The following is a 25,507-nucleotide window of genomic DNA, read 5'->3' as shown; positions in this document are numbered from 1 at the left end:
GGGGCCCTGCCCAAATGAATTCACATCTGCGCAGAAATGAAGGTGAGCAGACACTGCAATTGACTGGAAATTCTGCTTAGTCTGTGGAGCAGATGTCCATCCTGCAGCCACCATCAGAGGTCAGGAGACCACATCTGGTTCTTAGTCCAGAGCATTTGGTGTCTGGCCAACTAGGAAGAAGCATAAACATTTTACCTGAGCTCCCTGCCACTGCCAAGAATCTGGCACGTTACCTATTTCATGTGGCCAATTTGAGTTGTCACAAAGTGGCCTTGGGGGCATTTCCGCTGAGGTCTCCTTTTTTCAAGAGTCAGCAGGCTTGTTAGGGTGAAATTGAGTATTGCTTAGACCACTGGGCATGATACAGATGGTACACTTGTCCCTTGGGTATGATACAGGGTTGAGGCCTCTCCCCTTAAACTGCTGGGCAGGATGCAGATGGTATGCATGGGCCATGGGTGTGATATAAGGCCAGCACCTCATTCTTATTTGTTTAGTCTAAAGGATTTTCTTAGTGCCTCCTGTTTCTTAACACTGGTGGTATTTGAAAGAAGTGAGAGGTGTTGTTTTCTTGGACTGCTGGGTGTGAACCAGATGGTACACTAAGCCTTTCACTGCACTTTCTTCTAGGTTGTGACCATTGCTGCATGTGAAAGGTTTGTATTGATGCATCTGTAAATACTGTTGAACCCATAGCAAGTAGTTGTAACATGCAATCCCCTTTTATAATATTTCCCCATGACCAGAGTAGAACTTAAAAATTACCTAAAACCTGAAAAACTAAGGTCCCTTAAAGAAAGTACCCAGCTTGTCATGGAGTCACCACTAAACCACATGCAAACCAGGTTCCCCGCACAGGTTAAAACACTCAAAATGTATCACCATGAATGTCACATACAAAGTAAGGTACACTTGTTCCCCTGACCAAAGGAGGGAACCTTCGACACCAACATAATCGAACTCATGAGGGCACACATATGTACCAAATGTGCAGGACAGAAATAGGACAGGAGGGAGGCACAAGTAGAGCTGTGGGCCTCTTTGAGGAGGCCCAGACTGACAATCCTATCCCACAGATCATAAGCAAAGCATCCGCACCTGCCCAGCCATATGCAGGTATGGAGGTGCTCTCCCCAAGGCAGACTATTTCTGCATTAGAATACACCAACCCACCAGCTTAGGGAGTTGAAGTGTCCTCTACCAAACAACAAACTGTGAGGTCCAGGCATGGGAAACTAACAGGCCAAGAGACCAACAGGCCCAGGGAATGCAAGCACCATCCCAGTCTGGTGCTAGAGCTCCCAGAAGTTTGGCCTCCCCGTTCAACATAATCAAACAAGTGAGGACACACATATGGCCTAAATCCGCAGGACAGAAAAAGGACAGGAGACAGGCACTTTTCGAGCTCTGGGCCATCTTCGAGGAGGCCCAGACCGATGATCCTATCCCACAGATAATAAGCAATGCATCCACACCTCACCACCATTTGCAGGTATGGGGGTGTTCTCTTCAATGCCAGCTATTCCTGCATTAGGATACACCAACCCATCAGTTGAGGGAGCCAAAGGGTCCCCTACCAAACACCAAACTGTTAGGTCCAGGCATGGGAATCTAACAGGCCAACAGGCACGGGCAATCCCAGCACCACTCTAGAGTGCTAGATCTCCCCAAAGTTGGACCCCCTGTCTGTCGCGTTCAGTCCTCTAAACCCTAGTGACGCAAAGAGCATGCACACCCACTGGGCCAGGTGAACACACCAGAGTGACAGGGAGATTCATAGCTGTTCTGGACATTGATACAACTAGTAGGGGTGAGGAAAGGGATTCCAGTCCTGCGGGTCTAATGCCTGGGGTGGGCACTGCCTGGTCCGAGTACAAAACAATTATAGGCTTGAGGGGAAATTGAGGAGAACATGGTGGCCAGCGCTTAGCCGATCGCGGAAGCACCCTCGGAGCACTCGGAATAATCTTGCTACTATCATAATCATGTGAGCGTTGAACGCTGAAATAAAGTGGGCCTAAGCAGACCCAAGGACTGATCCCCTTTTTCCGTTTATTTAAAAATGTAAAGAATACTCACGTGAAACTGGTTGTGGCTGTGTCGAGGGCCGGCGGGTCTCCGTGAGAGCAGCTCGAGTGCACCGCCGCTCGGCATCAGAGTGGAGGTTGCGACGGAGCGGCCGTGGGGCAGGGCGGCCCTGGAGCTCCGTAGAGGGAGAGGTGCGGCAGCCAGGATCCCCTTCCGGGGGAAAGGAGGTCGCGGAGTCAGCGGGCTAGACGGACTGCCCGAGAGAAGCTGTGTTCTGGGTAGGCGTCTAGAGGAGCTGCCTGATTTCAACAAAGGAAATTCGGTGGAAGACCGGAATCGTAAGATTCCTTCACAGGAATCAAATTTAGACTCCAGTCCTACCCGGACTTCACCTCAAGCTAATGGTAAGGATCAGTCGCACCCCCCCCCCCTCGATACGCTCTTAGAAAAGTAAAAAGAGGCAAGGGAGTTAAAGGTGACAAGGGAGGGGAGCAAAAAGTGGAAATAAGTCCTGAGGGTGAAGCGGTGGTGGAGGGCAAAGCGACCAAAAGTAAGGTGAAGGGGAGAAAGTTTACAATACAGAAGAGGAAGGCTGCCCAGGATGTCAAGGTTATTCCCTCCATCAAAGCATATTTTAAAGTTCTGCCCCAAACAGTATTTCAAGCAGAGAGCAGGATGGAAGGGGAAAAGAGGCTAATAAAAAGAAGAAAAATATACAGAGAGCAATATCCCCTGAAAAATCAGTTTCATGTGATGCCATAGACTGGAGTGATAATCTATCTCCCAATAGGTATCAACTATTGGCTGGGCCCTCTGCCGAGGAGAATATAAGCACCCCAGCCAGGTTGGGAGGGTTACAGCAGGGAGTTATATCAGTAGTTCCAGGTATGGGACCGGGTACCTCAGGGAGTGAGGATCTATTCCTGAGTAGTTTGTTAAGAGCCCTGACCGTCGAGATGAGATCAAGATTTGAGACATCTGAAGGGGATCAGAGGGAAATAAGACAAGCCTGTTACACCCTGGAGAGAAAGATGGACGACCTTAACAGTCTTATTGGAGTGGGAAGTAAAGGAGCTTAGGGAGAAGGTCAATACAAACTCAGCGGAGATTAAAAATTTAAAGTCATCAGAATCTGAGTACTTAGACAAAGGTGAAAGGTTGGAAAACATCCAGAGGAGAAATAACATAAAAATCTTGAAAGTCCCTGAAAGTAGGGATGGAGAAGATATCAAAGCCTTCGTAGTTCGCCTGATAAAAAAATAGCTGCAGCTAGAGGAATCTGAAGAGGAAATAAGTAAGGATATTCAGCGTTTACACACGACCCGTACAGGCTAAACACGAACAGGACGAACCCTAGAAAGATCCTGCTTAACTTTCTAACCTTCTCATTAAAGGAGAAGATACTCTCAAAATCACTGAGCCTGAAATCCGTGATGGGTAGCAAGAAGGAAAGGATCATAAAAATCCTGTTTTGGAATTTAAATGGTTTGCGGGTTAGAGGTAGGAGGGTGAACATTCTTCAGTATCTGAAGGATTCCTCAGCCCAGATTATTATAGCTCAGGAAACTCATTTAACTGAGAAGGAGGCAGTAGAGCTTTTTAAGGCTACAAAATGGGTAGCGCATGTTGCAGTCACAGCACAATCAGCAGTGACAAAAGGGGTGGTAATTTTAATCAAACGAGGACTACAAGTGAATCTGGACTCCTATACATCTGATAAAGCTGGTAGATGGGTAGTAGCCAAAGTAAAAATCTTAGTTCTGCCCTTCACGCTAGCGGGCTATTATGGGCCGAATCATGATGAAGTGGCTCCGCTACAAGAACTGATGGTCGAACTTTTAAATTCCTCAGATCCAATCATTTTGGCTGGGGATTTTAATGTTGTATTGAATCATGTAGCTCAGACTAATCCTAACATGTCTAGTTTAATAAAGCAAATGATGGAACAACTTGGCCTGCTGGGTATACGGAGACAAAAAGCTGGGGTACAGAAAGGCTTTACTTTCTTTAATAAGAAGTATAGGCACCAGTCTAGGATTGATTATTTTTTGATGGACTGTAAGCTGAAGGATGAAATACAGCAGGTTGAACATGTGGGAGTCCACCTGTTGGACCACTCAGCGGTGATGCTTACATTGAAGGTTAGTGAGGTAGGCACTCAATCCAGATGGACCCTCGATCGTACAATTTTGTTGGAAGAGGAAGTGGTCCAGGCCCTTAGAGCGGAGACAGAAGAATTCTTCAAACTCAACTGGGGATCTGCAGCCCCTGGGATCACATGGGATGCCTATAAAGATTTTCTTAGGGGCAGACTTGGGCCACTAGCGGCAGCGAAGAGGAGGAGATATCACAAAGAAGTGGCGGCACAGGAGGATAAGATTCGCTCCTTGGAAGAAAAACGAATCGATCCAAGTGCAGGAGAGGTGGCTAGGGAGGGGTGGCTCCAAGAATTGTCACAGGTAAAGGCAAGTTTATCAATCAAATTGCAAGAGCGGGTGAGAAAAAGATGGGAGGCTAGTCAAATTGCTCATTTTGAATATAGTGAAGGATATGGCAAATTACTGGCCTGGAAGGTAAAGAAAGAACAATTAAGAAATAGAGTTGAGAAAGTTATATGTGATCAAACGGGCAGCCTAGTAGGTGACAGCAGAGGAATTAAACAAGTATTTCAAAGCCATTTCAGTAAAGTCTATCAAGAAGATCTTAATGCATCTAAAGATATTCTTAAAAGATGTTTAGGATAGGGCATGGGAAACCCATTGACAACAGAAAAAGCTGATCTTCTAAATAAAGATATAGACGTCCTTGAAGTGGAAAATATATCTCCCATTTTAGTCAATCTCTTTAACGAGCTGTATATTAAGCATTTGGACCTGCCAGCCTCCTGGAAGGAAGCCACGATATCACTAATTTTGAAGCCTGGAAAATGCCCCAAATAATGTGACTCATATCGCCCTATTTCCTTGCTCAATAGCGACTACAAGAATTACACTAAGATCTTGGCGGATAGATTAAATGTGATGATGGCCGAGCTAATAAATGAAGACCAAAAAGGTTTCATTCGGGGAAGATTTTTGAAAGATCTGACCTTTATATTGGTTGGCACAATAGATCTTGCGACCACTTACAATCTTCCTCTTGCCCTGGTGACCCTGGACGCTACCAAGGTCTTTGATCATGTGAACTGGGTCTATTTGAAGGAGGTAGCTACCTCTTTGAACCTAGGCACAAATTTTTGTAATGCTCTTGCTGGTCTCTATCAAGCTCCAGAAGCCAGGATTCTAGTTAATGGCTCTCTAACTCAACCTATTATAATATCAAGAGGAACTAGGAAGGGGTGTCCTTTGTCGCCTCTGCTTTTTAACCTTTATATAGAGCCTTTGGCAAGAAGGATCAGAGAGGACCTCGAAATGTTACCTTTCAGTTTCTCTGGTTGGGAAAAGAAACTAGGGCTGTATGCGGATGATATTGTGATTTTAACCACAAATATTTTCATAATTTGGCCCCGTTTGATGGCTCTAACAACAGACTTTGGGAAGGTCTCAGGTTACGAGGTCAACAGCGACAAGTCTGAAATCATGTCCTGGAACATCGAGGGGGTAACTGGCAAGGACGAAAACTGGGCATTTTATATCCAAAATTGAAGGCCTTGATTATGACTCTAAGCGAGAAATTCTGGTAACGCTTGATGTTGAATCGCTTTATTCTAATATTCCCCAGATGGAGGCCTGTTGGGTAGTAAGCAACATCATTGCTTCTGATCAATATTTATCCAATGGCACTTTTTTGATACAATGCCTCGAGATTGTTTTAGAAGAAAACTTTTTCGAATTCAACGGGCAACTCTATCAGCAAGTGCAAGGAGTAAGCATGGGAGCGGCCTGCGCACCTAGCATTGCCTGTCTATACATGGGCGACTATGAGAAAAACAACATCTTCAATGAAATTGCTCCTTTTTTCGAGAATGTCCGACATTGGTCGCGCTATATTGATGATGTTTTCTTCATCTGGACTGGCGACCAACCATCTCTGAACGATTATATTGAATGGTTGAATGCGGCTGATAATAACATCAGGTTCACTGCCCATTTCAGTACCGTAAAACTGGAGTTTCTTGACGTTTGGATAGAACACCATGACTGTAAGCTTATGGTGTCTCTATACACGAAACCCACCGCTAGAAACACACTGCTTCATTTTGAAAGCTTTCATCCTAGAAGTCAGAAGGATGGGATCCCCTTCAGCCAGTTTTTGCGTCTTCGCAGAAATTGTACTTCTATTAAGGATTATCTCCGCAATGCGGAAATTATGAAGCTGAAATTTATCAACAGAGGGTATCCTCCCAGGATGGTGAGAGATGCCTCTAAAAGGGCGCGTTTCTACAACCGTGACTCTATGTTCCAACCTAAATCCCAGGAACAAGCAGACAAACTTGTTTGTGTCACCAAGCATTCTCCATTCAACAATAAGATCAGACAAATCATCAATTCAGAGTGGCATCTGTTGAATTTAGGTGAACAAACATCTCCTATGCCTAAACCAGTTTTTGCGTTTCGCAGGAATAAAAATCTCAGGAATCTTTTGGTGAGAGCAAAAGATTCAGACCAGAAAACCTTTTTGCAAAAATCCATTGAGGGCTCCTCTCCTGTTAGAGGTAATCACAAATGTGTAATCACAAATGTGGCACATGCCATGCATGTGCAAATGCTATTGTTGGCACTTCCATCTGCATCAATATTTTTACTGCTGAATTGAGAGAGATGACCAATTGCAGGACGTCTAATTGTGTCTACGCTATACAATGTCCCTGTTTATTCTCCTATGTCGGTGAAACCTCTAGAGAGGTCAGGGTTCGGATTGGGGAGCATAAATCTAATATCAGACGGTCCAAACATACAGCACCCCTTGTTGGCCATTGGATCGAAAAAAATCATAAAGATGATGAACTGCGTTGGACTATTCTTGAGAAAATCCGCCCACAGAAGGGGTCCAATTCAGATAACATACGCAAAAAACGCGAGGTCTTTTGGATTTTTGTCCTTAACACCAATGGGAGAATACATTTATGTAGTTTTTCCGTTTAGTTTTTTTATTGCTCTCCATGACTTGTTCTATATGTTTGGTCTTTTTGAGACATCTTTTGTAGCGCCTCTTGTTCCTGTCTTTTGTTATTATTTTTATTTGTTTGCTTCTGTGATTCGTCTTTATACATGCGTTCTTTCAGAATCTTTCATTTAGTTGCTGTTTATTATTGAATTGCTTTTCTCATTTTTTAATATCATTTTTTCTTTTCCTTTTTCTTTTTTCTTCTTGTTATCTCCTCTTTATTCTTCATATCATGGTCTTCTTTTTGTCTTTTTTCTTTTATTTATATTTCACATTTTTATTATGGTTCTACTCGTGACCTTGTCGTATATCTTTATATATTTTTGGTTCTATTTTTATTTTCTCTTTGGTTTGATCTCTGGCCAGTCCATGTCTTGAACTCGCCCCCAAACAACCTTTTTCGTATGAGTGCAGGTTTTAATAGCGACCTGGTCCTTTTATTTTAACTACGGCTTGACCTCTGGCTAATTTGTATCTTGAACACGCCCCTAATTGACTTGTGTTTTGATTGGAGGGTTCAAATAGCCTGGTTCGGGCGGGCTCTCTCTCGCAAGCGAACGTTTTTCTTGGACGCTTCTGCTTAGACATCGTTTGATCGTTCCGGACGCTACGCTGATTCCTCAAGGTACTTTGCTCTGCAGTTCTGTCCGGCCTCTATTTTCGTTTAAGTAATTTATATTTTGGTCCGATTTCTCTGAAAGCTATTCTTTTTCCCTAAACACGCCTTTTTTTCATTCTATAGCGATTTCACTGTTTCCCGCTTGTTTTCAGCATATTCAAAGCTTACCGCTGATCCGTTCTGAATCTATACCCACAAGTTGATGCTTATGCTACTTTCTGTGTCTTGCCTCGACACTAGGTGAGCAGAGTACTCGTTTGGTCCTTTGTTTTTATTTGTTTTTATCTGTTGTTTGCTACTCGACACTTTTGTTGCAATCTTGCATGTTATTGCAGACTGTGGTGTTATGTCACTTTAGACAGCTGGCTACAGTCCGTTTATATTTCCTCCTTTTTGTTTTCTTCCCTCGCTGCATTAGAATTGAACCCGCTTGGAGGGTCTCTCTCTCTCTCAATAAAGATCGAATCCTGGCGCATGAGCCTCCTGCTGCCCATTAACCTCGAAGATTTTTGGTTCCTCATTGTATTTAGGTAACCTGCGTTTTTTTTTTTGTTTTTTTTTTTTCGTTATATATTAGTAGCATTTGGATATGTAGTTTGGCTTAATGCTTATTTATTGCTTATTTCTGTTGCAGACTTATTTAGTTTTCTTAAATAACTCTTTTTGATTAGAATGATATTCTTTCTTCGTGGTGAAACTCCGGTCTGGAAGTAATTACGCTGAACAGTCCTCCTTCTATCGATACAGGTAATCTTCTTTCTGAGACTTAGCCTAGGACAGAGAGCGACATTCTTCTCGTGTGGTGATTGTCTTATTTTCTTTGTTTGTCCATCTCTCTCTCCACCGCTATTTCTTGTTGTCTCTCCACATTATCTCCCGTGGCCCTTGGTGCGTATGAATAACAATAATATTTTAATAAAAATAACGTTTATCCTTTTCTGATTTGGCTTAGTGACACTCTGTATGAATAGTTACATATGAATGTGTTCCCTTTGCTAGATATATATATGCACATATATATATATTTTATCTCTTTCTTTTATGTTCCAGGTCCCGATTCAATTTATGCGGTTCTGTTATGCCCTGAAGAAGGTGGTACTCCGTAATTAGGAGTTGTCTTTCCGAAACGCGCGTCGGCGTTTTGCACAGGGCCCCACCCTTTCTCTTCGTTGGATTTAACACAAAAATTGTGTCCCTCAGAAACCCTTGATACCATCGTTTGTCTATATAGACTTATATATACATCTGTTTTTTTTTTAGCAATTCTTTGTTGAGATAGTTTTTTCCTTGGGTGGGACTTTTCAGTGCTGTCAGTTTGCACTAGTATGAACAGTGCACATGTGTGATTCTGTATGAATGTCTTTTTTTGGATGTGAATGAATGTATGTGTGATTAGTCTTCTTTTTCTTATTGGGAACCTGTTCTCTCTTTCCTTTTTTGCATAGGATTTATTAAATATATAAAGTATGATGTATATACAAAACAAGCGAAATAAGATTTGTACAAAATATAAAAAAAAGTAGTTATATATGTGTATATATATTCTGTGTTCGTTTCTATCAGAGTGTCTCTAGCCTGTATTTAAATCCTTGATACATTGTACTTTTTCTAATATAAAGGGTAGAGTATATTTTCTTCGTGTTGAACTCGTCTGTTCCCCTGAATCTCTACCTATATTATACCTTTAGGGGGCCCCTTTGTTTATTGGTAAGGACGAAATCAGGTACCTGGGTGTCATGATAACCCATGACATTCATAATATAGCGAAACTCAACTGCGGTAAAGCCCGAAAGGATATCTTAGAACTATTGAAATCTTGGGCCCATCTCCAGCTATCACTCTATGGAAGAAGTAATTTAGTCAAAATGGTAATTCTCCCAAAGCTTACCTTCCTTTTTAACGCTATTCCCCTGCCTTTTAAGATCGATTGGATCAAAAAGTTGCAAGGTTACCTAGGTTCTTTTATATGGGCGAGTAAAGGACCAAGAATAGCTTGGAAGAAGCTGAGGAGAAGGATTGAAAAAGGAGGCTTAGCCTTGCCGGATTTACTTTTTTACTCATGGGCGTTTCTTTTAAAAAATGGGAAGTGTCTTTTTAACTCCCCAAGTCCCTCTTTGATAGGAGGCCTGTGGTCCACAATTGTGAATCTTGAGCCAGGAGGTAAAGAGGGGATTCTCTTCAAATATGCTGCCCCAATTTTTTTTAAAAAGGTCAGGCCTAAGATCTTGAGTGGGCTTGCAGAGACATGGTATAAAGTGAGGAAAAATTCCCTATCATAGTTTTTAGCTTCTATCTGGGATAGTCCCGGCTCCCCTGAGCGGACAAAAGATATTCTCGCTAAACCACTGTTAGAGGGGGGCCTTACACAATGGGACCAGATAATAAGTGATGGTGAGCTTATTTCCTGGGAGAGCTGTAGCGAACTAACAAACTTTCTCCTATCCAGGTTTAAATACGCTCAAATGCGAAGTTGGTTCTATGACCCACTAACAAAGATAGGTGAACAAAACGATTTGGAGTTTAAGCTGAAGCAACAGCCACGTCAAAAGAAGGAGTTAGTGACTATCTACTGGCTACTGGTGGAAATCGAGGATGGAGATTTTACACTTCCTGTGGAACTATGGGGAAAATACTTGCCGGAATCCTCACTGGAAAAATACTGGCAAGTATCTATGTCTATGCTTTTTAAATTGGTCAAGCCTGCACACCTGAGGAGAAATTATCTCTTTTCCATCCATAGGGCGTATTGGTCACCATTGAAACTGTCAAAGTTTGGGAGAGGAGGTGAAGTCCCCTGCCAGAAGTGCAGTAACATGAAAGCAGACAACGTCCACATGTTTGTTGAATGTATAAGGTTGCAAGCTTTCTGGAGTGAAGTATGTAGGGCGCTGTCTCAAATGCTTAAGCTGCATGGTAAGGTAAGCATTTTACTTGTTATCTTCGGTCAGTTGGAGCCTGAATTTAAACCTTCCAAAGGTCAGGTAAGGATTATATTTTACATTGCACTGTTAGCGCGCAGGGAGATCTGTAAGCTATGGGTGTTCCCCCTCTCCCCTAGCTTGGACAATTTGTTAGCTTCAGTTAAATACACAGCCACCCTAGATAGGATGAGTACTAGAAATGTTAATATTTGACTTCCCTTCTTTGAATGGTGTGATGCTCTAAATGACAACAGTCAGGTTTCAGCAATCCTATGATCACGCCTTATCAGCCTCATCAGGTATTCGGGTTTAGATCCTTTTTGTCTTGTCTGCCGGTTGGAAAGTGAGAGGGAGGAGACGGACAAAGGGACAAGAGGGTAGATGGAGGGCCATCACAAATCTCGACCTCCCTCTCTACTCGTACCCACCTGTACTGCTGGGAAGCACAGGAGCACAGGCATTCACATGCCCATCAATATGTGCAAGTGGAAGAACGTCATTGTTTTTTCTTTCCTCTAAAGAGGCTTATGAGTACAAAAAAAATAATAATTATAGGCTGACCTCAAGGGAGATAGTAGCGAGAGATGAAGGAGAAATGTCCACAAGCCCATTCTGCAACTTGCTATCAGACTGGGCTTAGGAGGATAACCAATTTGACCGGTCCTGGTCTAGGGGAGGACCATTTGAGCTAGAGGACATGGCTATGACAAAGGTTTGCATCGGATATGAAAGGAGAAATCCAGATTGGAATTTTCCTATATGCAAAAATGCCTCATAAGGTGGGAGAAAAGGCATGTACAGGAAAGAAGGGAAAGGAAAGATAATAGGAAGAGGTTGGGGTGGAACCAGAATGCCACTGCAAATTTCCTGAGCTGGTAGCAGGCCATCCTGGATAGAACAGCTGTGGCTTCAATGGGGCAGAATGCTGCTGTAGCAATGAAGGTGCCACTGTAGAGGTTTGGGAAAGACAAAGCACGTAGTAGCAGGATTCAAGGAAATAGAACTCCCAAAACTGGAATTGAGTCATAATTCCCCCTCTGCTCCCAGAACTAGGTAAGCCGCAGGGCCAACATGAGTCGCTCCTGCACCCGATGGATGACACACATGGACCCACTCTCACGTGCCCCGTAACAGTGTTGGTAAAAAACACACCTTACAGCTTCCAAATTGACACAGACAACAAAGTCATGTCTAAAGGAAGGGATCATTCCCCCTTTCCAAAGATTCCATGGACACACAGGGGGTCTTGGGCACGGTTATGAGGGTCCACATCACAAAACCCATGGAGATAGATGTGGGAGGCTGCCACGTAAAGGGACAGCTGCTATACCACCCATCATTCCCAATCAATCTCCTAGGAAGAGACTTAATGGGCAAACTAAATATGACTATTCATTTCTCAGAAGATGGGACAATGACCAGCTAAATCCATGGAGTTACCCCATCGAGTCTCATGTCTCTAACCTGCCCACATCATATGGGCAGGCCGAAATGGGCGACACCCACTGACCTGATGGCCTTCACTAACGATGTCCTCACAATCATTGCTAACGCACCGGAACTGCTGGGTTGGAAGCTACATGTTGGAAGCTACAGCTTCCCGCAAATTCGTGTTTCACCGGGACGGTCACCATGATATGGAACCCCAAGAGGAGGCGCTGTTTTGCTTGGAGGCTGATGAAGTGCGGCCCAAATACGGGGACCTGTTGGCCACAGACCAAGCAATCGCAATGTGGGCATGTATTATCTTTGTTACACCGAGTCTCAGTATACGGGAGGTAACCGATGACCAGTTCAGTGAGTGTCTAGGGGCCTCAGAAATTGTCTTTGCCGACTCAATTAAGGTTAGGATGGAACTGCGGAATGGTGCTCCGTTGCCCATGGAGGTATTAGAAACGTGCCAGGAACAAGACTTGTCAACAATGTGACTACAATTATGAGCAAAAGAATCCTATGACGTGGGGCTTATCATTACCACTGAACTGATAAGGATAACCTTGCAAGAAGGGGTCATTCTATTCCGGATACGCCAGTACTCACTCTCCAAAAAAGTAGATGAGGGCAAGGCACCCAGAATACAAGCTCTAATTGATCAGGAAATCCTTCATTTGGGAGTCCCCCCTGCAATACACCGACCTTTCTGGTCAAAAAGAGTAAGAGAGGGAAAGACAGGCGCCCCCTTAATAACTTCATGGTCCTGGAATTCCCTGTAATGCCAGACCCCTCCATCATAGTGACAGACATACCCACAAATGTCCACTATAATTCTATGATTTACCTCAAGAACAAGTTCTTCAGCATTGTGCAGCACCCCGATAATCAGCATCTGAACGAGTTCACTTTCAGAGGGACTCAGCTGCTATACTGGAAGCTGCTACAATGGTACTGTGAGTTCCCCGGTATCTTCTATCAAATACTGAGGAAGGACTTCACTAACTTTCGATCAAAGAGCACCCTGATGCAGTATGCTGATTACATCCTGATATGCAGTCCTTCTGAAGACCTATGTCGGCAGGACATCATAACCTTCCTCACTGCACTTGCCAAGAGATGGAACAAGGTAGAGAAGGGGAAGGTTCAGTGCCTACAACTAGAGGTTAGTTAATCGGGCCAACTGATCTCAGCAGCAGGTCAGTGGATCACACCAGAAGACCCAATTTCTTTCATGGCTATGCCACCACTAAAAACGAAAAAGGGTATGTCAAAGTTTTTAGGACTATGCAACTATGTCTGGCTGTGGGTCTTTGACTACAGCTCACTCATAGCCCCCTCACTCAAGGCCATAAAAAAGGGAAAAGCTGGCCATGAGGTGCTACCATGGATGCCTGAGATGCCAGACGTATCCCCTGGGGCACCAACCCCTAGTTTACTACAGCAGGCTCTTAAACTCACTCATGCAGGGCCATTTCCTGTGTGACCAGGTGCTGGCAGCAGCAAACCTTACCGTCGACAAAAGCACCTCCGTTGTTATCGGGGCACTGCTGACACTGTATGTAGAACACTCAGTATTTGTGGTTATACAAAACAGCAAGAGCACGCTAACTACACCACAGGTTTCAGGTTATAATCCAATGCTTTCCAGGCCCTCCTTAAAAATAATACGGTGCCATCTAGTGGACCCTGCCACCTTCATAGCTCCATGAATGTGCCACATACACCCCGAGGGGAATAGGCAAGCGGAGGAGGACCCCATCCTAGATAGTAAAGCATTGTTCATTGACGGCTCCTCCATGGTAGGCCAATAGACTGGGGTAAGGCACACAGGGGCAGCAGTAGTGACGTCCCATAGCCACGCGCCCAGAGAAACTTTGCAAGTCACTGCGCAACTTCTTCTCCTCCTCACCTCTCAGCATAGGCAGCAGAGCTGACAGAATTAGTCGAAGCCCTTACCAAAAGCACAGGAAAACATTAATGACCTACTCAGATTCAGCCTATGTCACCACCCCGGTGCACTCTAGTATAAGAAGGTGGAAAAGGCAAGGGTTCCTGAATCAGACGGCATGCCCGTTGCACACAGGGATCTCCTAGAATTACTAATCAATGCATTAATCCTGCCTAAACACGTGGTTGTGTAAAGTGTGCCACCCACCGTGGGGGCAAGGATTTCATATACCGGGTGAATGCATTAGCCAACCAGTTTGTGAAGAGGCCAGCTTATAGCATGCTCAAAGAGACCCACATGCTTCCTTTACAACAGGTACTAGAGACAGAACCCTGAAAGACAAGCCCTATACAGAAAGAGCAGGGTTGTTCTTGAGGGAGTTGCAGGAAACATCATTGCCTGACGAAATGGAGTGATGGGTAGCCTGGGGCTGCAGTCAGACTGCACACCACTGCATTTATAGACACGCACCTACAGGGAAACCCATCATGCCCCACAGCCTAGTCCACATAGGGTTGCCCCAATTACACTTACCAGCTAATAGAGCAGCCTTGCCAAAACTGGGACAATGTATGCAAATGGATACACTGTCTGCCAAATATACTTGCCCAATATACTTGCCCAAACCCACACTCAAGGTCGTGTCCAGAGCAATCCCAGGACCAATTAGGGCTTTCAGGGCTTTACACATCGACTTCATCGGCATGATCAATCGATGTGCTAACTAGAGATACCTGATTGTTGTAGTCTGTCCCAACTCTGGGTAGATGGAAGCCGGTCCTTGTGTGCACAGTGATGACAAGGCAGCACAAAGTTCCTTGTCAGGAAAGTAATACCTAAATGGGGGGTACCAGACATCATCAGTTCAGAGAATGGAAATCACTTTGTCAACTCCATGTTCACTCTCAACTGCACCCTTATGAGAATAACTCATAAACTGGCCTTCCTGTTCCACCCCCAAAACAACAGCGTAATTGAGAGACTCAACGACTTGTTGAAAAATATAATAAGCAACATTTGTGCCAGCCTTACTAAGAAATGGCTATCTGTCTGCCCCTGGCCTTGTTTGTGCTGAGAAACATGCCAAACAGCGCTCACCTCACACCACACCAGATTGCGACTTGTAGATTGATGGGGATGCCTATCCTAAAAACCAGGAGCAAAATGAGCTCCAAGGCTAGCGCTCAATCATTAGGGGACTAATTTCATATGCATCTCTCTGAATTCACCAAGACCGTCAGATTCCTATCTAAGCAGGTCCAACACTGGAACTCCAAATGCACCAATGCCAAGTTACCATACCAAGCACCTCGACCTGGACAAGAAGTCTACATTCGAAACTTTGTGAGGAAGTGGAAGCAAGCCAAGTTTGAAGGGCACTACAGAGTAGCATTCACAACACCAATTGCCCTCAAGATAGAAGAAAATAATGTGTGGGTCCACCTCTCCGAAGCGCAGCTGAAACCTTCCATGACAAATCCTCCATGAAGTGTACCATGAACATTTTATTTTGAACTTTTGTTTTCAATCTTTTAATTCAATAACCTATAATCACCAGAGGACTATAGGACCCCTTCACTGGATTCAGTTCCAAGACCTGCAACATTTAATAAGTTATGCATTGTTGCACTTCTACATACCCTCTGTTTCTATGGGTTTTTTCACATCCCTTCACACCAAAGCACTGCGCAGTCTGATGGAGTCCACTCTGAAGATATCACTGCGCTTGCATTGGGACCTCTCCCACATCACTTATAATTACACCAAACCCAACAATAGCATTCTACATGCAATAAACAGCGCCCTCATACACAACATGTGGTATCAGAATTCAGCACATGACTGCCTTGGGCTCCAAGACAACAGCCTGGTCATGTTATGTCTGTTCGCTGATACCACATGCAGTATGTGTGGACTGGCGTTACTTGTCTCAAGAGGTAGCCCTTGAAAAAGCAAAAAACCTTCTCCACCTATACCTCTGTAGGACTAGGTCCTAGATATCACCCAGCAGACTAGAACCCCATAGAGTAGTAATGAATCTGACCCGATAAGAGACCAATCCCACAACATGGTACCTTTTCACCAAGCCTAGCAACATTCGGACAGAGATAGATAGGATGCGCAGGAAGGGCACCATAGGGAAAAATACTGTTTGGCCCTGAGACTTCCCAGAAAAGTGATTCTTGGAGGTAGCAAAACCACTACCTCAATGAATGAACACATAGGCTTCCATCTGTGATCCCAGACATGGAGTTCCAGTGTAGGGCCATGATACAAAGGGAAACGAGTCTCTTAGGGGAGGGTTAAACAACAGCATAGATACATAATGTCAGGAAATCTGGGATGCTGAGATGAATAGGTATACATGGTTAGAAGGGATGGGGCAACCCCTAATTGTCGGAAACGTACATGGTATTCCTTGTGTTTCAGAGGTAAAGGAACCATTACACTGGAAACAAATGAAAACTGTAGCACAGTTCTAAGCCTGGGTGGAGTTCACGGAGTCCCGCTATGCAGAACTCCTCGAAGTGCAAAACAAACTCCCCTGCACTATGCAGAGCTCCGCAAGCAGTGGAATGCGATAGATGAATACCGTTCCCGGTGATTTTCAGTGACAGGTGCTTGTCCAAACTGTGCAATCATCACAAACGGCACCATGTAATGCGCAAGCGGGCGCTGATTCCTTTCTGCTGCTCCAGCAGATTTTTACTCATGCAGTATCTTTCTCAACACGAATGGACGGTTTCTAAACACGAGTGGGAGCGAGCATACGCAACCACTCGCAATGAGAAATCTGACCACCCGCATTGAGAAATCCCGCCGGGAGGTGTGTCGAATTTGTCTACTCTCAGCTCATCCCTGGATGGCGTGGCCTCTTCTCCCTCGTCACCATACACACCCTGACCCTGGACATTCCCGGTAAAGACGTGTCAGAATTGCACCAACATCTGCTAAAGAAGAAGACAACTCTCTTACATCAGGCTTGAGAAAAAAGAACTGCTGAGTGTTTTGGCTGTGCTCAGTACAAGGACATACCGGAAGAATTCAGACTATTTTCAGACACACAAATAAATGCAGGAGAGTCCACACCCTTCTTCAAACTGCAGATGAAAGTGAACGCCTGCTGTTTACAAATAACCAGGTGGGAATTGCTCAAGATGATGAACAGCACTAAGTCTGGCCATAATGCAATCAAGGAAGAACTAAGAAACATCCGTCTAATGGTGATGCAAGATTGTTATGTGTTGGACTTAATGACTGCAATAGAGGCGGAGTGCCAAGATCGGATCATCCTGTAGCACAATTATCCCATGCAATGATCTAGGCAACTGTACTTTAACTTTTGCCATCCAAGCACTACACCGTTTATAAAGAGACATGGGTGAGGAGAAAGGTGCCCCTGAGCAGGCATTGCATTTGAACTGGTTTTCCTGGGTCCCCCAGTGGCTGACTGGACTGTCCACATCACTGTTGCCCATTTTCCTATTTTGATTTTTCTTGTGTGGTTTCCTGCAATTGAGGGTTTCCAGCTGTAAAAACGCAGTCCTCAAACTAGGTAGAATGCCAGTACTAGGAAAATAGTAATAGTCAAAACTAAAGAACAACATGTCCCCAATAATGTGACTGTTATGAAGTATGGGTTAGATATTGTAGTTGACATTTCAACTAGAGGGGGAATGTTAATATTGATAACATCTATGCCAATGTTTATAATGATACACTCAACATATAGGAGCAAAATTGCATCATAATTAACAAACTCTACCATCATGAACTCTCTGTCAACCCCGACTCAGAAAGATATGGTCAGGCAGGCTCTGCGACATAGTCCTGAGATTACTGATTGACACATCGCAGGTAGGGTGGCATGTAGCCGGCAGAGAAACGTGCAAACATTTAACTCAGGTTTACCCCCCAGATAAGCACAGCGACACCACCATGGTCCAGGGAGATCTGCCCCAATAAAGCACACTTGGCTGGAGGTGTGCGCATATTTTCAAAACATCATAAAGTCAGATGTCGCACAAAGTTAGGAACACATAGTTAATCAGGACACAGCACACACAGTACATGCAGTGATCACAAGCCCCTAATGCTGGACATCTGGACACATTTCCCACTGTCCCTCATTGTGTACAAACAAGGTCGAGGCCCACCTGCATTTGTTATCGGGGGCCATATTTATGACTCCCCAGAAAATGCCTGCATTCTTTTACCAAACAAAGTTCACCATAAGTATTTTTAGGATATCCAAAAACTGTACAAAAACTCGCTCAGATTGATTGTACTTTGAGACAGTCCTCAGACCCGTTTCTGTAACTGTGCACATGGAGAAAGTGTTCAATTAAACTAACTGTTTCTGTTTTGCCAAATGCCTCTCGTCTTTTGTTTTTTCAAGGTCAATTCATATTCGAGCAACAGGTTGATGCATTCAATGATCCAGGAGACGAAGGCCCATATGTCTCAAAAAAGAGTTTTGTGATTCTCAAATTGAGATTTTTAGCGAATCGCAATTAGAGAATTGCAAAATGCAATGTATGTAGGATTTGCTAAAAATATTGGGAATCCTACAAATTCCTTATTTGCGAATCGCAAATTGAGATTCGCAATTAAGGAATACCTTCCCATTCATTCCTATGGGCTATGAGGCCCATAGGAATGAATGGGAAGACATTCTTAATTTGCGATTATCAATTAAAGAGTCGCAAATTGAGAATGCAATTTCAAGGTTGCAAGGGTGTCAAAAGGACACCCTGTTGCACCCCTGAAATATCATGTGTGCACATTTTGCGCACAAACATGCCTTAAGGGCATTTATGTGCGACATATGGCACTTTAAAAAAATCCCAAAAGTGCTTTTTAAAAGAAAATCGTAACTTGCCACCAACTGCAGTTGGTGGTAATTTGCAATTCCTTAAGGCCAAATAGCAAATTTCTGGTGCTTCCAGAATTGCATTTAAGGAATCGCAATTTGCAATTCTTTAATTGCATTCGCAAAATAGAGAATCGCAAATTTTGCAATTCTCAATTCTGCGATGGCCTTTTGGGATGATACATCCCAAAAGTCTTTTTCCAGTTCGCAAACGGGCCGATTCTGAGAATCTTCCAGTTTGCAAGCGGGAAAAAGGCTTGATACATATGACCCTTAGTGTGGTGTCCTTGAAAATTGCTGTATGTGGATTTATGTTGCCTGACACACTGCGGACAACCCCATACGACCAGACAATCACTTCCTGCCTCATGCTTCTAACAGTCCAGAGAGGCCTCTGCTTTCAACTGAAGTTAGTGATGAATACAGGCCCCAGCTAGGCCCGCAGGACACAAGGGTTCGCTCTCCTGTAATGGAATCTATAAGGAAGTTGGCACGGAAACTGCAAAGTACAAAGACAGCATTTATTAACCCTTAAGGGTGGTCCTACAATCCACACAACACTCTTCAGTATTGCATAGAGTAGCACAAAGAACTTACGTACATGGTCCCCTTTTATACACAATAGAGGGGCTCATAAGTGGGTGGATACAACATGAGGCCGAAGAACATTACCATTTATGGTCATTTTCGATACTGAATCATTATGTGGGCGGAGCTAACGCACTCCTTGAGCCCGCGAAAACATGGTCAAGCAAGGCTAACTGATAACAGATGTGGTCAAGTCTGGGCATGTGCCAGATAGACAAAGGAGCTATTTATAGACTGTTACTAGGCAGATTGCAAGAGCAACTAACACAGAGGTTGGACTCTTCTCGTGGGGAACACGTGAAAGCATGACAATACAAAATGGAGTCCAAGCTTCGGTCAACATAACAGAGAAAACACGATCTATAAAAGGGGAATTAATGTCTTTAGTAAATGCTTAATCACATCGTTGTTTCAATTTACAACAGACGACCCTTTCAGCATTTACTGAAGACATCCGGTTTGTTAGGATAATCATCATATATGTCAATTGTCATCATTTCTTCAACTTCTTTAGCTAAACGTTTTTGGTGAGCAACATCGGCAATAGCTTTCTTATCAGGGATACAGAATGATACACATAATGAGCAGAGCAAGGGACCACATTGAATACAGATACAGCACGAAAACAGAACCGCTACAATAATGCAGAGACCAGTTAGAACCTTCCATCCCCAGGCAGTAATTAACGCCCAAAACCATCCAGAAAAGGACCAAGTGCCGTTTTCTGTATGGATCTCAGCTGCAATTTTATGCAGTTTATTGATGGCACTATAAACTGATGGCGTATGATCAGGGATAAACACACAACAGCTACTTCCAATAATTTTACATGCTCCTCCTCTGTCAGCTAGCATAACGTCTAATACCATACGATTCTGTAATGCAACAATCCTAGTAATTTGCAATTCCTCCGTAAGATTCCCAAGAGCAGCAACAGTCTGATTTGTCACAGCTTCTACCACTCTTGTTAACCTTCGGATCTTCCTACTGTTCAGGGCAGCTCCAACAAAGAAAAACAGTCCTAAGTTAAAATCAATATACTGCTGCAGACTGGTATCAGTCTGATCTACATCATCAATTGATAAAGTACGTTTATACCTATTTACAGTCACATTATTCAATAATTTCAGATCCTTATGATAAGATGCGGGTGCTAGGAATACAGGAGGTAATAGAAATGATACATAGCATACCCCAGACCACCCAGCCGGCAGACGGTAATAACCTTTATTTCCACACACAAAGTACGTATTATGGGAGGCTAAGAAGGTACTATTGTTCAACCCATCAATATTCAAAACAGTAATGCAATCACTAACACCAACAGGGATGAAACCCACACTCTGGACACACAGGTCCGCTTGAGCTTGTGCTACTTGGATCACAAATTTGTCTTTTCCCACAGTGTCTCTTGTGTTCGTGAAGATGTAGGGAATGGATTCATTGTCTGGTCGGTACTCTTCCCACTCCCAAATTGTCCCATTCGCTTGTGGATACCCATTTTTGTCTTGATGGCATTCTTTATTAAGTCTGAAAAGCAATCGTCCCACTGTCGGTTTCCGAGTGGCAAAAAGCAAAGTATACCATGCTCTACAAGAGCCATTATGAGAGAAAGGAAGTGGTATAAATGGCGTTCCTCCTTTCTTCTGATGAGCTGGCATCATCCCACATATCCAACAGTTCGTAGCATTCGTAGCAACGTGGGTATGATGCAGCATCTGGATGAAAGTGTTATTCAAGTAAGATTGTCGATGCTTCAACTCTTGATACGGTAATGTATAAAAGTAGTGCTCCTCAGGCACCGGAGTTGTCAACACAAGAATCTTCCGAGCGGGAGTTACATCCTCCACGAACCATGTGGTTATCCCAACAATGGCTACTGTCAACATGAACCCTAATGCACAAAGGATTTTCTTTTTCTCCATATCAAAGCAAAAATAAAACCCAATATCTTCCTGCAACTAAAAGTCTGTCAGAACTCTTCCCCTTGGGCAGCGGTTGATTTCTTCACCAGCGGGCCAAGACGGGTGTCGCTACACTAATGCAGGGCTGATCCCCCCCCCTTGCCTCATCGGCTCTCCGTTTCACTAACCCAAGGGCCGTTCTGACAGCATGTCCCGATACTGGAAAACTCACTTCCTTGGTCGAAGATGATATCGCCTTCCTCCAGGAGTCGCGTGGTCCGGAAAGAGCTCCTCAGTGGCACTTGGCTCCGCAGCACGGCCTGTCTCTGCAGCCAAAATTTCTCGTTGATCGGTCAGCACGGCAGGTTCCACCAATCCGGGCGGCACCTTCCTACAGTGCAGAGAGTGGATCCAATTCTTTCGGTTGGAGACTCGCACAGCCGTCCTCGTTGCGAGGAGGACCTGCTCAGGGCCCACCCATCTCGGCTCCAAACTGTTCGTTCTGTCGAAGACTTTCACCATGACATGGTCACCGGGCCGGAGACCATGTCCTTCGCCGGTAGACCGATCAGGGAGCGCCTCTCGGACCTGTTGATGGATAGAAACCAAGTTATCCGTTAACTGTGCCAGATAATCGCTCATCATTACACAAGGTACATCATACACAGCCTTAGGTCTTGGTGGACCCCAAATATTCATTGGGCGTCCGAAAACGATCTCATATGGCGTAAGGCCAGTTCGAGAGTGCGGTACTGATCTAATTGACAATAACGCCAGTGGCAGAGCGTCTGGCCAAGTCAAAGACGTCGAAGCTTGAATTTTGGCGATCTTAAGCTTCAGTGTACCATTATACTTCTCAACAAGGCCTGCAGACTGAGGGTGAAACACGGCGTGGAACTTCTGAGTGATGCCTAGGCCCTTCAAGACATACTTTATAACATCCGCTACAAAGTGAGGGCCGTTATCACTCCACAGAAGTCTACAAACGCCATATCGAGGGAAAAACTCTTTCAGCAGCATCTTCGCAGTAGTCATTGCAGTATTGTCTTTCGTAGGGTACGCTTCAACCCATTTGCTGAAAGCGCAGACCACTACTAGAACATACTTCAGATTGTTACAGCGCTCAAGCTGGATATAATCCATCTGCAAAACCTCGAAGGGTGCAGTAGGTGTCACAAACCCTCCTGCTGGGGTTCGAGTACCTTTTCCTGGGTTATACCTCAGGCAGATCATACAGGTCTGCACCACCCTCTTCGCTGTGCTAGCAATCTCTGGATGCTCCCAGACTTGGGTAAGCAATTTCACAATTGCGGAAGATCCAACATGTGCTAGCCCATGTGCCATCTGAACCATAGGTTGTACAAAGGCCGTGGGTAATTTCCATCTATCCATCTGCTTATTTCTCCAGCAACCCTCATCATCCAGTTCTCCCTCGCTAGCCCATTGTTCCCGCTCTTTGTCAGAAGCGGTCCTTTGCATTTCTCGCACTTCCTCCTTCGCATCATGCCATCTCTCCACCTGTGACTTCACTACATACATGGCAGTAGTACCGGGCTGCATCGCAGTCTCCCGTGCTACTCGATCCGCTAACGCATTCCCTTCTCCAACTTTATCAACCACTTTCCTATGGGCGCTACACTTAACGATGGCAATTTTCTTCGGGTATGTCAATGCAGTTAAAAGATTATGAACTAACTCTCCATGCATTATCTGTACTCCATGTGACGTTAAAAACCCTCTCTCCTTCCAGAGTAGGCCGAAGTCATGCGCTACTCCGAAGGCATAGCGGCTATCTGTATAAACATTCACACATAGTCCTGTACTGAGCTCACATGCTCGTGTTAATGCTATCAGTTCCGCTGCTTGAGCTGATTTCTGTGGTATTCGTGCTGTCTCCACTATCGTTTGTAGTGTGGTAATTGCATATGCTGCTGAAGTCGTACCATCTGGTAGCTTCAAACAGGATCCATCCACCCACAGTTCTCCATCTACATCTGGAAAGGGCGTATCCTGGAGATCAATACGACCCTTTGTTTGTTCCTCAGTCACGAGAATACAATCATGCGCTTTCCGCGCCTCAGGCTGGGTTTCGGGGTATGGCAGCAATGTTGCCGGGTTTAACGTTACGCACCTTTTCAACGTAATATGAGGAGCCAAAAGTGTCAACTCATATCCCGTTAAACGGGCACTGGTCAAATGCTGCGTCTTCGTTTGATTAAGCAGGGCATCAACAGCATGGGGGACTAATACCAACAGCTTATGAGATAACACAATTCCCTCGCTTTGGCGTATTGACACAGCTGTCGCCGCAACCGAGCGAAAACACCCAGTAATGCTCGGGCGACAGGATCAAGTACAGCCGAAAAATATGCACATGGGCGCTGCTTATCGCCGTGCATCTGCACTAAAACTGACAATGCACATCCATCTTTCTCATGCACATACAACGAAAAGGGTTTTGCATAATCAGGGGTCCCTAACACTGGTGCTGAACAAAGGGCCTGTCGTAGTTGCTGGAAAGCAGTATCACACTCATCTGACCAAGGGATTGGGATAGGCGTGTCCTTTGTCAAGAGGGCTAACAATGGCTTAGCTATGTGCGAAAACCCCAATATCCACTGTCTACAAAAAGAAACAAGGCCCAAAAATGCACGCACATCCTTCTGTGTGGACGGTCTCGGTGTATCCAAAATTACTTGGATACGATCCGGTGTGAGTGCACGTCCCTCCTTAGACAAAAGGTGACCCAAATAAGTCACCTTTGGTCTACAGAATTGCAATTTCTTCCTAGATACCTTATGATTGTGGGACGCTAAAAAAGAAAGTAAGGATAACGTACTTTATTCACACAACTCTTGGGTGTCAGCCGCCAGCAAGATGTCATCAACATATTGAATGAGGGCGACCCCCTCGAGCAGAACAAAGGAATCCAATTGTCGTTTCAAAGCCTGACTATAAATGCTAGGGCTTTCTGTATAGCCCTGAGGAATCCTACAGAAACAATAAGATCTATTATTTAATGTAAACCCAAAAAGATATCGGCTATCAGGGTGAATGGGAATGGAAAAGAAGGCATTTTTCAAATCAATCACTGAGAACATGGTCGCCGTAGGCGGGACCAAAGTAAGCAACGTCGTGATATCGGAAACCACTGGGTATTGAGGTATCACGATCTTGTTCACTTCTCTCAAATCAATTATAAACCGATAAACTCTGGCATCCGTATCCTTTTTCAGTATGGGAAGAATCGGACTGTTACAAATGTTGTAGGGGACTTCCTCGACTACCCCTACCGTTATCAAATCCTGCACTATCTGTATAAGAGCCTCCTCCCCCTCCTGGGAAATACGGTACTGTGGGAGGCGTGGTAACACCGCCCCCTCCTGGACGCTAATGTGGACCGGTGGAATCACCATTTGTCCCACATCAGTATCCGAAGTTGCCCACAAAGCACGAGGGAGGGTAGCTAACAGCGCATCCTCTGACATCGTACACATCCGTGCAGAGCGGGGGTAATTGTCATTCAATATTACCCGCACACCAGCAGGGGAGCAGCGGATCGTAGCCCTAAAATGCTTTAACATATCAAGACCCATAATGTTGTCCGGTGTGTACGGGGCAAGCAGAAACGGACAAGGTGCAGAAAAAGAATCAACCTTAAACATGAGGGGCTGTGAAAGAGGGCTTCGGGAGAGTGTACCATCAAACCCTACCGATGTGACCATTAAGCCGGATGGGGGAGCCCCCGGAACCAATTGCTTAGATAGCGCACTACGTGTCGCTCCAGTATCCACTAGGAACTGATCAGTAGAGCCCAAAACCTCAGCCGATACATAAGGGCCCTTCTGATCGACCGGCACCTCAACTGATTCTAACCCCCATCCAATGCTTTCCTATGCATGCTGAGAGTCATGGTACCCCGACCGGTCAATCCCTGACGCTTGATACTGATGCTGGCGATCGAAAACATTTGATCTATCTCGGTGCTGCCCAGCAGAATCAAAACGAGCCTGTTCGTTAGAAGTCCCTCGAAAGTTCGAGAAACCCCCTCTACCTCGCGGGCCACCGTGGGTATGCCCCTGACGC

At 44.7% G+C, this 25,507-nt stretch overlaps 1 pseudogene; it reads left to right on the top strand.

Annotated features, from left to right (window-relative positions):
* Window positions 1-12,865: 12,865 nt before the first annotated feature.
* Window positions 12,866-25,507, top strand: part of LOC146855242 (uncharacterized) — a 43,715-nt pseudogene continuing 31,073 nt past the window's right edge.

This window comes from Triturus cristatus, chromosome 4_1 (assembly GCF_964204655.1).
Source record: "Triturus cristatus chromosome 4_1, aTriCri1.1, whole genome shotgun sequence".
NCBI lineage: Eukaryota > Metazoa > Chordata > Amphibia > Caudata > Salamandridae > Triturus > Triturus cristatus.
Note: the sequence above shows the minus strand (reverse complement) of the source record. Positions and strands in the feature narration are given on the sequence as shown.